Raw genomic sequence first — 11,537 nt, forward strand, 5'->3', positions numbered from 1 at the left:
TATTAAGGGTGAGAAGAATTAAGCCTCATTAATTTTGTGACTCATAAGCCCTCAAATATTTATTGAAATGACTTCAACTTAATTGAATTGAATTATATTGACTTGAATCAGGACAATTATAAGTCACTGCCACTATACTTAAATCTCCAATCTAACTAAAGAATTAAAATATAAATGCATGAAATTTTGAATGGTACAACTATGAATAACAAAACATGACTATATATAATTTTAAATAATGACTGTTCTCCAGAACAGTAGTTGTTTATCTCTGTCCACCTTCTCTCCAACCAAACATGTGCCATCAACCTCATGGAAAATTCAGTGAATGGGGGGATGGACCCTGAGTTTCCAGAACTATCTTTTTGGTTGTGAACTAAAGGCCAAAGAAGATTATGATGAATATGAGCAACAGTTACCTTAAGAACAGTCCATTCAAGGGCTAGTGCAAAGGATGAATTGCACACTGTTGAAGCAGAGGCAATGAGTTATGAAAGCAGTCCACTTAAAGTCGCACTGGCAACTTTGCAAATGTCTACTCAGCCAACAGTGTCCTGTGAGAGCTTTGAAATACCACCACCTGGGATCTTACAGTTGAAGTGTGGTTTGGGGCTTGTGCATATTAGTGCACACACTTAGTAGCTGTAAAGGAAGATACAGATTCAAAAGATAAAGAGGAGGATGTGAAACTCTTTAAGTATATCTGGAAAACCTTCCTTCCCCCAGAAGTGATATCAAGTTAACAGAAAAAAGTAAAATTTGCTGCTGCTGAAGATGACTATGATGTTGATTTTGATAATAGGAAAGCTAAAGAAAAAAAGCTCCAGTAAAGAAATCCATATAAGATACTCCAGCCAGAAAAATGCGCAAAAAACAAACCAGAATGGAAAAAACCTCGAAAACTTCAACGCCAAGATCAAAGGTCAAGAATTCTTAAAAAAAAATAGGAAAGAACTCCTAAAACACTGAAAGAATCTAGTTCTGTAGAAGACATTAAAGCAGAAATACAAGCAAGTATAGAAAAAGACGGTTTCCCAGAGTGGAAGCCAACTTCATCAACTATGTGAAGGGTTATTTCCAGATGACTGACCAGGAGTCTACTCAAGATCTCTGGCAGGGGAAGTGGAGGAAGTCTCTTTTAAAAAAATAAGTTTAAATGGTTTATTAAAATTTTCCATCTAATTTCATTTCTGTAACAATTGACATCTGGCAGTCCTTTTCATAATGAAGAAGAGAACCATCCCTACCATGTCTGATAAATGTTACCCAGATTCCATTGCCAAGAGTGTGCTGTCCAAAATGCCTAGTTTAGTTTTTAAAGAAGGAACTCCACCCTTTGCTTGGTTTTAAGTACACATGAAATGTTATCATAGGGCATAGGTATAGTGGTAGGAAAACAAATGGAAATGGTGAGGAGACAAATATACACATGAAATAAATTCAAGATGTTAAATAAAAAATCAATCAATGTAATCACTGTATCATGTCTGACTCTTTGAGACCTCATGGACTAGAGCCTGCCAAGTTTCTCTGTCCATGGGATTTCCCAGGCAGGAATACTGGGATGGGTTGCCATTTCATTCTCCAGGGGATCTTCCTGGAGTCAAACCTGATTTTCTTGTGGCTCTTGCATTCGCAGGCAGATTCTTTCCAACTGAGCCACCTTCAGTTCATTTCAGTTCAGTTGCTCAGTCGTGTCCAACTCTGCGACCCCACGCACTGCAGCACACCAGGCCTCCCTGTCCATCGCCAACTCCCAGAGTTTACTCAAACTCATGTTCATTGAGTCAGTGATGCCATCCAACCATCTCATCCTCTTTCATCCCCTTCTCCTCCTGCCTTCAATCTTTCCCAGCATCAGGGGCTTTTCCAAGGAGTCAGTTCTTCGCATCAGGTGGCCAAAGTACTGGGAGTTTCACCTTCAGCATCAGTCCTTCCAATGAAGGACTGATTTCCTTTAGGATGGACTGGTGGGATCTCCTTGCAGTCCAAGGGATTCCCAAGACTCTTCTCCAACACCACAGTTCAAAAGCACCAATCTTTAGCACTCAGCTTTCTTTACAGTCCAACTCTCACATCCATACATGACTACTGGAAAAACCATACCTTTGACTAGATGGACCTTTGTTGGCAAAGTAATGTCTCTGCTTTTTAATATGCTTGTCTAGGTTGGTCACCTTAGATAAATATAAATAATGATAGACACACAGAAAGTTGCAAAAATGGCACACAGAATCCCATTGATCTTTTACACAGCTTCCATAGTGCCACCTTATATGACTGTAGTATAATACCAAAACCAGGGAACTGACATTGGTACTGATAACTACAGTCTTCATTTGACGTTCACTTTTTGCCTGCTACTCAATTGTGTGTACATGTGTGTGTGTGCTTATAAGCACATGTAGTTCTATGAAATTTAATCCCCTGTATAGAATTGTGTAACCACTACCAAGTCAGGACACAGAACTATTCCCTCACCACAAAGCAACTCTTTTTGTATACCCCATTGTAATCACACCTACCTTCTACCACAGTCACTAATCTGTTCTCCATTTTTATTGCTTTGCCATTCCGAGAATGTTATATAAGTAGAATCATATAGTATGTAACCTTCAGAGATTGTCTTTTTCCATTAAGCATAATGCCCCTGAAATCCATCTAAGTTGATCCATTATGGCAATAGTTTGTTTTTTATGGTTGAGTAGCATTCCATGATAGGAGAAGGCAATGGCAACCCACTCCAGTACTCTTGCCTGGAAAATCCCATGGACGGAGGAGCCTGGTGGGCTGCAGTCCATGGGGTCGCAAAGAGTTGGACACGACTGAGAGACTTCACTTTCACTTTTCACTTTCATGCATTGGAGAAGGAAATGGCAACCCACTCCAGTGTTCTTGCCTGGAGAATCCCAGGGACGGAGAAGCATGGTGGGCTGCCATCTATGGGGTCGCACAGAGTCGGACACAACTGAAGCGACTTAGCAGCAGCAGTAACAATTTGTAGCTTGCCATGCAATTAGAACCTGAGAATTTACTCTTTTTTAATCAAAAGTTATAAATGATCCTGAGGCACAATAATATTTGATTGACATAGGAGCCTGGTAGGCTGCAGTCCATGGGGTCGCTACAAGTCGGACACGACTGAGCGACTTCACTTTCATTCTTCACTTTCATGCATTGGAGAAGGAAATGGCAACCCACTCCAATGTTCTTGCCTTGAGAATCCCAGGGACAGGGGAGCCTGGTGGGCTGCCGTCTGTGGGATCACACAGAGTCGGACATGACTGAAGCGACTTAGCAGCAGCAGCAGCAGCAGCAGGTGGCTCAGTGGTAAAGAAAGAAAGAATACTTCCACAAATTGCAAAGTGATTTGTTTTTTATTACTCTATTCTTCATCTATTCATTCATCCAAAAAGTATTAATTGAGGACCTTATATGTAGAAGGCACTGAAGAGTATAACTTAAGATTCAGTGATGGAAAGTCCTGGCAGACAATTAAAAAATGTAACAAGTACCAGGGTGGGTAAGCACAGGGGCTTAAGGAGATTACAAGTGTGGCACCCCACCCAGTGATAGTAGATATAGTTTGAGACTTGAAGGTAAAGTAGAATTAGCCAGGCAAAGAGGGACAGAGGAAAGAATGTAGAGAAAAAACCATGTTTAAAAGTTAACAATAGAATAACATGCCTTGTTCAGAAAATTTTAAGATCTTTGGTATGGCTGGAGAAAGAAGGAAAAGGAAGAGACATAAACATCTAAATGCTCAAATATTTTAATCATATTACTTTAATGTCTCTAATAAAGTAATATCAATAAATAAGAATCAATGGCTATGAAAGGGTGAAGTCATTTTTCTTAAGCAAACAGTAATTGCTAATTGCAGCCTGAAGGGCTTTTGAAGATTCACTTGGAAATAAACTTCACCTCATTAAACTCTATTAACAGCATTTTTTTTTCAAGCTTCTAACCCTGCCCAAGAGTCGTTGACCTCAACTTCAGGGTCAAGAGATTTGCTTCAGGCACTTATTTCAGACCCCAGATTTTATGGGAACTAAGTACTCTTTCTTAATCCAAGCGTTCATCTCTGCTGAAGGAAATTGCTCTGTTCTCTAAATGACACTAACACTTCACTTTTCAAATACATGTCAGCTGTGTTGCTGAACAACTACAGCATATGTCATTCTGCTGCCTGAGCCAGTGACTCAGAGAAGCTGCCCGTCCAGCAGTGTGTGTGTGTGTGTGTGTGTGTGTGTGTGTGTGTTTGGAGAGGCTGGAGGGGATTAAAATATAAGATCCCAGTTGAAGCACTTTAAATTGCTAAAATCTCTGTAGCACTCCATTGGAACCAAAAGGTGATGAATTCTTCAACTGAACTGTTGAAAAAGTTATCAAGAAAACTGAAAAGGAAAAGGAAGTAAGTAAAATTTCATTTTCAGAGGTTAACTTTAAAAAAAAAAGCAAGTCTCATCTCACTGGGGATCTTTGCTGTTCCAGAATGGCTTTAAGTTCACTTAGGGATATTTTAGTTTTATTTATGTTTTGGCAAAATTTATGAGCTGCAGATCATTTCCTGAAAACAAGACACTCATACTGTCACTGCCAACACTGGAATAAGTTTCATTTTATCAAGCAAAATTATTCAGGCTCACAATTTTTAAAAAGAAAAAATTTATCCCGGATGCTACAGAGGACTTTTCTTCTTCTTCTGGAATTCTGAGAAGAATAAAGCCATGGTGTCTACTTATGGGAGCAATTCTGCATCAGAAGACTCTGACCTGGATGTCTCCACCAACCAACTATGAATGAGGGCTTGCCGCTGCCATCACAACAAAGCATTAATTAAGAACATTTCTGGACATGAGGCCATGTAGACAGACTAGCTATGGAGCAGATCTTCTGATAAATTTGAGGGTATTTCAAGAGCCCACAGAGCACAACATCTAAAATCAGGGCTATCTTAGAAAATCTAAGCCACGTCAGCACTGTTCCTACCCTCAGTCGACTTACCATATTAACCCTGTTGACATGGATGAAGACCAAACCAAAGAAATAAGAACATGTGGTAAACATGGTTAAGAATACATATTCTCAGCCAATTATGTTTTTTTCACTGTCAGCAGTTATCAAATCCTTTGAAGGCTCAAAATGCTATAATGGAAGGGCATATCAAAAAGCCCTACTAGCCAGCTTCTCAAGCTCCTCATCTTTGCCACTTTATGTAATAAAACTAAAAAACACACTCTCTTAACCAGAACTGAGGCTAGGGAGGTATGTGTGTGTGTGTGTGTGTGTGTGTGTGTGTGTGTGTGTTGGGACAGGTCAGAGCTTGAACACAACACTAAAGAAATTCTACCCATGTCATTATTAAATACCTTAAGCCAATATTATTGCATTTGTGACTGCCCTCTTCAAAAGGTAACTCTGAGTGTGACAGGCCACCCCTTAGAATATCAACAGCCCTTGATACTTCCCTAAGGACAGCCTGAGAGTAGCAGGGTCTTTCTATCCTGCCTTGAATCCATGTTCACCCAACTTTGGCCCTTTGGTTAATGGAGCATTCAATATGAAAATAAACAAAACCCTCCTCCAAATCACTGCCAGTGTTATGGCGATTGGTCTTCCCCAAACTCCTACATGTGTGTGTCCCAGGGGATGGGTGGGAAATTAAATAGGACAGGCAGAAGAGCAGCAAATTTCAAACTAAACTTTTCCTCCTTTCCTCCCCACCCCCAACTCCTTCCTTGAGTCTTTGTCCTCTGCCCTAAAAGTGTCTTGTTTTTTTCCCCTCTTGTCATCTGGCAGCCAAGAACACTGAATGCAGCTTAAAGAAATAACATATTATGGAAACATCCTTTTATTAAGACAGCTGACTACATATGTTAGTGCATGTACTCATTCTTTAGATTGCTATGCCATTTTAGGACAGAGAGAGGATTTGGATGCAGTCTTTATGCTATTTTTTAAAATTTCATGTGCTGTGGGAAAAAAAAGTAAAGCTTGCCATTTTTCATTTTTGCAAGATTATGAGGATTAAGGAATATTTTTTTCCATCCCAAGATTTAACATGACTTTGAAAATTGCCCATTAACTCCCAATGAGATCTTGATATTGTAAAGCCTGAACAGTCTTTAAAAAGCAAACGCAAAATATAGCTAATTAACAAGGAAACAAAGATTCCTTTGAAAGAATGGTATGGTACGTTTCCGGAGTCTGGCCCAGAAAAGATGAGAAAGGTAATCCTCAAACATTGGCAAGTTCAAGCCTTTAGGCACCACTGTCTTTCTGCAAATGTGCACTTTCCAGCTCACATATGAGACCCTGCATGTTTATAAACTGGCTGTTCCTTTCTTGCCCTTCCCTCTCCTGTCTCTTTTATAACCCTTTCTCTTCTCTTCTATAGGAACTAAGCTGCAGGATGGTAAAAGGAAATGATTTCATTAGGGTGGAGAAGGAAAAAGATAGAGCTTTAGTCACAAATCTTGGAAGTCAAATGTGCTGTGTAAGAAAAACAGCTGCCTGCCAAGCCACCAGCTGAGCCTCCTTAAGTGGCAGAGCCTTGCTAAAGCAGATGCCCAAGGGAGGGCGCAGTGTAGGGTGGGGACAGGGAAGAGACAGAACCAAGACTTGCACCGTGGTTCCATGTTCACAATTCTCTCTATCCTACTGTCCTTTCCCTCTCTGTTTGAGCACGAGCAGTGCTCTCCAGAGATCTAGAGTGCTCTGCTGGCAGTCATAACTTCTCTCTCACAAACTGCAGGGAAAGTGAAAGGATTACTAATCTTCTCTGCCTTGGATTGCACAAAATGCCTATTTCTTAGATCATTGCATAATGTGCTCACTCTGAAAACTAGTCTAGAAATAGTTTCAAAAAGTAAGATGCTTTTAAAAACTTGGATTTAAGATTCCATCCCAAACCAGAAAAGCACAGTTAATCCTCAGGGGGAAAAATATTGCAAGACATGTGCTTACTCTCACTGACTCTTGCTCATCCTGTCGAGCTTTATCTCCAGCACACTTCAGAGAGGAGGAGATGCAGAATGTATTAAAATGGTCTGGGTTTTCAGTTCACAATCACACCCACAATGGATGCTGGTGGGTTTCCTTATGTGCAGTGGGGGAACCTGGATCCTCAATCCAGCCTTTGGGGGGCTCAGATTTGGGAACAGCTGTGAACTTCTTTAAATACCTATTTTATTAGTGTCTCTATTAATACTTTTGGATGGAAATCTTGGAAATCTCACATTTATTTCTGTCCTCATAATGAGAGGATATTCAAATTATTTAATTGTTTGATGACTGGGGGGTCTTTTCTTTTTTTAATTAAAGTCCACCATCTAACCCACCTCTTTCCCTTTGTCATCTCACTTCCTTTCTAACTCCTTCTCAAGGGGAAGGCCTTGTCAAACTGATTCAGAAAATTGTAAGACATTGGCTGGGTGACAGTTCACTAGGAAGTAGGGTCAATCTTCATCAATAGACCCCAGCTCACTTGCATTTCTTATGGTCCTTCTAGAGAACAGATGTAACTGTTCTTTTCAACATCCTTTGTCCATGAAACTATTAAGAGGGTGCCTTAAAATCTCTTGGCTGGGCACTACAAATACTACCCTATGCGATTTTATCACTAAGTCTTCATGATAACCCATGCTGCTGCTGCTGCTGCTGCTGCTGCTGCCGCTAAGTCGCGTCAGTCGTGTCCAACTCTGTATGTCCCCATAGACGGCAGCACAGCAGGCTCCCCCGCCCCTGGGATTCTCCAGGCAAGAACACTGGAGTGGGTTGCCATTTCCTTCTCCAATGCATGAAAGTGAAAAGTCAAAGTGAAGTCGCTCAGTCATGTCGGACTCTTTGTGACCCCATGGACTGCAGCCTACCAGGCTCCTCTGCCCATTGGATTTTCCAGGCAAAAGTACTGGAGTGGGGTGCCATTGCCTTCTCCAGATAATCCATGAGGTATGTACTAATATTATTTCCATTTTACAGATGGGAAGAATGAGTCTCAAAGAATGTCAGTAAGTACAAGTAGAGAGACAGCATCTAAAAGGAGGAAGTCTCTTCAGCCCTTGCTCTTGACCTCTGAACCTATGGGGCCTTTCATCTTAAACTCTACTGCTGGACACTCTGCATGAGTTCTGATATCCTGCCAAGGGTGCTCATGCCCAGTGCTCCCAAAATGGGGAGTGACTGGGGTGGGGAGGGGTCCTTCTACAGGCCATGGTCAGCTCTATTCTAAGCAAAGGCAGGAAGAAAGCCATGATCACCCACTCATTCCTATATGGGTTCTTGTTTTTTAACTTCTTGAAAACCATCCTTCAGTCCTGCCATAACCATTCTTTCTACGGGCAAGGCATATATCTGTAGACCAAAATTTTATCCCCCAGTCTCCCATCAGTGGGTGATTGGACTCTTTTGTGTTTTCTTTGTCATGAGCAGCACTGCTATGAACATTCTCAAGATCATGCCCTGTTGCACGTGTGTGGGTTTCTCCTAGGAATTTAGGGAGATGTGGAATACCTGGGTCACAGGTATGAGGATGGACTTTACATTTAATTTACAGGTCCCTGGCAAGTGTACCTCCTAGTTTAGGTTCAAATGGGGACCCCATTCCACAGGAAAGTAGTTCCTCCAAAGATGTAAGTCAGAAGCCCTGCAGACTCTAGATTGTGGAAAATAGCATACCGACGAGCCTTAGGCCACAGATAGCTAAGGACTTTACTTACAGTGGTTTAGAAGAGCTCTGAGCTAACATTAGAACCATGTTAGGAAGATCTGTGTTTTCATCATGTCTTTTTATGATCGAGTTGGAGTTTAGCAAACTATGAGTAGTTACTTTCATACTGTGTGGGCTCAGTCATTCTCAATAAATTCTTTTACTGGTTTGTTGCAAATATTCAAATTAAGGAGCTTCTCCAAGTATTGTTATTGCTACCTCTTGACCTGGGGGAGTGACGTAAGCGCACTAACAAATATAGCAAGATTCTAGTATCTGAAGGGAGCAATCAGATAAGTCAGATACTGTTTGCAAATATTGCCTTACTGGCTTATATGGGTATGCTACATTAAACCACCATTGTAGAGATGCTTCTCCATGCCAGTTATATAAAACTGTTTTCATTTTCAAAAAAGAATCCAAATTCTGTATTTTTTAATCTCTGATTTTAATTTTTTTTAAGTTTTCTCTCTTTTCCTTCCTGCCAAATTATTAGACATCATTTCACTTTCTTTTATAATTATGCTTGCTTTTCCCCTTATGAAATAGTTTTATAATCCACTGTGGGCTTAGAAACCACTAGCCAAACCTGTTATCACTTTGGTAATATGAGTAAATGAGGTCCGAGAGAGTCTGGAGAGGCTTTCTTCCAAGTAAAATGAATCTCATGGACTTAACTTCTAAGGGTTAAAGACCTTTTTTGCTCACTTTCTTGTTCTCAGTTGTGTTTTCAGTGGGAGAAGAAATTAAATGCCAAAATTCAAACTATTTAAGATAACTGAGCAAAGGATTCAGATCACAGTTCAGATTCTATTTCAGTCCTGAAGTTTGATTTCTATGTGATTAAGTAAGAAACTTAATCATCCCAATCTCTCTCAGTTTATGGAACTAGAAAATGAAAATGGCCACCTCTCCTAAGGTAGAGAAAGGCTTAATTATCATCATATACCTATTTCTTCAGCCGGATAGCCTTGCCACAGCATGGCATTATCCTAGTGAATTGAGATTACTTAGAGCATGTTGATCCCTGGTTAGAAACTTCTAGGAAAGTCCCAAGTTTCTAAGCCTTTCATTAGGCTAAGAGCCAAGTAGCTGAGCTTTCCTAACAGATATTCCAACTGGTACAACAACATCATACCAGGCCTGAAGGCAACTATTCTACATAGTTGAAGAGAAAAAAATCCAGAATATTGGGTATCTAGAAGTCGAAGTTTGTCTTAAACCATTATAATAGTGTTATACTGAAGTGGATCAAGTGAAAGAAAAAGTCAAGGAGAATGGTACATTTATCCTTCTAATTATCTTTGACTAAAATTTGCCAAAGCAGATAGCAGCAAGCTCAGTGTGGTATATTGCAAACATGATCACAAACTTGTCACTTTGGGCCAGTAGGACATTATCAAACTGGACACAAGCAGAAGTGGAACTGACTCTTGCACACTGGAACATGCCTTCTCATTGTTCTGATAACCTGCCTCTACCGTGTAAAGAAGCCTAGACTAGCCTGCTAGAGAACACAAGAACTTTTAAAGGAGAAGCAACTTCCCCAGCTGACAGCCACCCAACCCCCTCAAAGTAGAGCCACCCATAGCTGACTTCAGACACATGAGTCTGAAATTCAAAAACAAATGCAAAGAACCATCCAGATGAGCCTAGCCTAAATTGCTAAGCCCCAAATCATACACCGAGTAAATGGTGATTATTTTAAGCACTAAAGTTTTGAGGTGGCTTGTTACTCCATAATAAACCATTGCTACATTGAACATCTCTTTCTCCTTCTTTCTTGCTGTCAGACTTCAAATCAGTCAAGTGATTTAAAGGATGGTGACCTAATCCCCACCTCTAAGAATGAGTCTTGATTGATCTAGACCATTGATCTACTATCTTGCCAATTATGGTTTATTGTCTATGCCATTGATATCTACAAGTGGCAAATGATCTATTGCCATTGACTGGTAAATAATGAAATCTGAGGGGGCAATCTGTTAGGAGGCTGGATCTTTCTCTGCTTCTAGATACTATCGTGTATGGCTATGAGACCTGGAATTGCTGCGGCCCAAGGATAATCAAGATACAGAGAAAACCAAGAGACTCGCAGTAGCACAGAGCTGGAGCTCTCACACCCTGTGCCTGTGGCCACAGCCCCTGCTTCTGGGCCTCTAGTGATGGGAGAACCTGAATTTCTCTATCATCTGTGCCAGTTTGAATAGGGGTTTTCAGTTTCTTGCCTTCCTTGAATACTCACTCCCTGTATAGCAGGACATGCAAGCTAACATCTAGAAATGTCACTTGAAATAAACATTTTACAGCTATTGCATAAAAATATTTATCTTTTAAAAAGAGAAACATATAACAAACAAAATATTTATTTTTCATGTTTCCACACACTTTGATTTTATTACATTCTGGAAATATTCTTTGATGTAAAAAGAAACAAAATTATGCTGGTGTAGCAGTGAATACAGTTTTGGGAACATAATTTCAGAGCTACATATAGGCTTGGGTAGTTATAACCAAAGTCAGTTCTAAGACCTAAAGAAAAATGTATTTATTCATCTCTTATCAAATAAACTGATAAATTTGGCCTTTATAAAGTGCTAACTAATCTTGGAGCATAGTTTTTCTACTTGTGGATGGAAATAGTAGCTTTCAATAGAAATTAGTAAATACGCTGCTGCTGCTGCTAAGTCACTTCAGTTGTGTCCGACTCTGTGCAACCCCATAGATGGCAGCCCACCAGGCTCCTCTGTCCCTGGGATTCTCCAGGCAAGAATGCTGGAGTGCGTTGCCATTTCCTTCTCCAATGCATGAAAGTGAAAGTGAAGTC

The 11,537-nt window shown here is 40.3% G+C and overlaps 1 pseudogene; it reads left to right on the top strand.

The window, feature by feature from the left end:
• The first annotated feature begins 361 nt into the window (after positions 1-361).
• Positions 362-1,196, top strand: LOC138989213 (nucleophosmin pseudogene; annotated as a pseudogene).
• The last annotated feature ends 10,341 nt before the right edge of the window (positions 1,197-11,537 follow it).

This window comes from Bos mutus, chromosome 9, assembly GCF_027580195.1.
Source record: "Bos mutus isolate GX-2022 chromosome 9, NWIPB_WYAK_1.1, whole genome shotgun sequence".
Classification (NCBI taxonomy): Eukaryota; Metazoa; Chordata; class Mammalia; order Artiodactyla; family Bovidae; genus Bos; species Bos mutus.